The sequence below is a fragment of the Dipodomys ordii genome, unplaced genomic scaffold, assembly GCF_000151885.1.
Source record: "Dipodomys ordii isolate 6190 unplaced genomic scaffold, Dord_2.0 Scaffold113, whole genome shotgun sequence".
Classification (NCBI taxonomy): domain Eukaryota; kingdom Metazoa; phylum Chordata; class Mammalia; order Rodentia; family Heteromyidae; genus Dipodomys; species Dipodomys ordii.
In genome coordinates this window covers 2,445,043-2,446,495 of record NW_012267329.1, presented here as the reverse complement: position 1 = coordinate 2,446,495, position 1,453 = coordinate 2,445,043, and positions in this window count along the sequence as shown.

The following is a 1,453-nucleotide window of genomic DNA, read 5'->3' as shown; positions in this document are numbered from 1 at the left end:
TAGATTAAAAAATCTAGCTCCTGGGCTGGGTATGTAGCTCAGCGGTAGAGTGCATGCCCTGGGTTCGATTCCTCAGCACCACATAAACAGAAAAAGTCGGAAGTGGCGCTGTGGCTCCAGTGGTAGAGCGCTAGCCTTGAGCTGAAGAGCTGAGGGACAGCACCCATGACAGGCCCCACGACGGGACCCACAAACAAAATTAAAAAAAAATAGGTAGAGGGACTAGGAAGGTGACTCTGAGGCCCTGGGCTCAATTCCTCAGCACCACATAAGAAAAAGCCAGAAGTGGCGCTGTGGCTCAAGTGGTAGAGCACTAGCCTTAAGCTGAAGAGCTGAGTTACAATACCCAGGCCAAGTTCAGGCCCCAAGACTGACCAAACAAGTAGACCATCTACCTACTATCCAACAGATTCAACAATAACCATTTATTAACATTTGCATTAAGGATTTTCACAAACTAACACAAGGCTATTTGTTCTTACATGCTGAAACAGCAGCATACTTTATGCACTGCTAGCCAAGCCAATGTTTTTGGTTTTTTTTTTTTTGGTCTGGTTGTGGGGCCTGAACTCTGGGCCTGGGCACTGTCCCTCAGCTCTTCAGCTCAAGGTTAGAGCTCTACCACTGGAGCCACAGCGCCACTTCCGGCTTTTTTCTTTTTTCTTATATGGTGCTGAGGAATTGAACCCAGGGCCTCAGGCTTGCAAGGCAAGTGCTCTACCACTGAGCCACCTTCCCAGCCCCCTAGCCAAGCCAATGTTAAGGCCTAGACTTGTCAATACAGTACAATGGCTTGGGAATATGGGTTCCATCTGGATTAGCCAGGTACTTTTACAGGGCTAGTATGATTATCTTGAGGGAACAGCAATCTTTCTGGGAATAGGTCAGCTACAGGGAATGATGTCTGCCAAGTAGAAGCTATGCCTTTTAGACATCAGAAGTCTGTTTCAGCATGACAATGTCAAACAATTCAGTGGTATTTCTCCAAACTCTTTGTTTAGATGGTTCTTTAAAATATTTTAGTAAGCAGACTCAGAGGAATTAGTAAGCTTGAATTTTGGCTCTCACCATTTTTTTGGGTCCGGTCGTGGGGCCTGAACTCTGGGTCTGGGCGCTGTCCCTCAGCTCTTCAGCTCAAGGCTAGCACTCTACCACTTGAGCCACAGCGCCACTTCCGGCTTTTTTCTTTTTGCTTATGTGGTGCTGAGGAATCGAACCCAGGGTCTCAGGCATGCAAGGCAAGCACTCTACCACTGAGCCACCTTCCCAGCCATCTCACCATTTTCTGAAATAGAAAATTATAAATTTCTTTAAACGGAGGTAGGTGCTAGTTAAATTCATGAACAAATGCAAATGCATCAAGTATCACAATGTTTATTGATAGATACAAGTATATAAAATCAGGGCATGAACATGACTTGATAAATTAAGTAGACTTAATTTCAATACTATA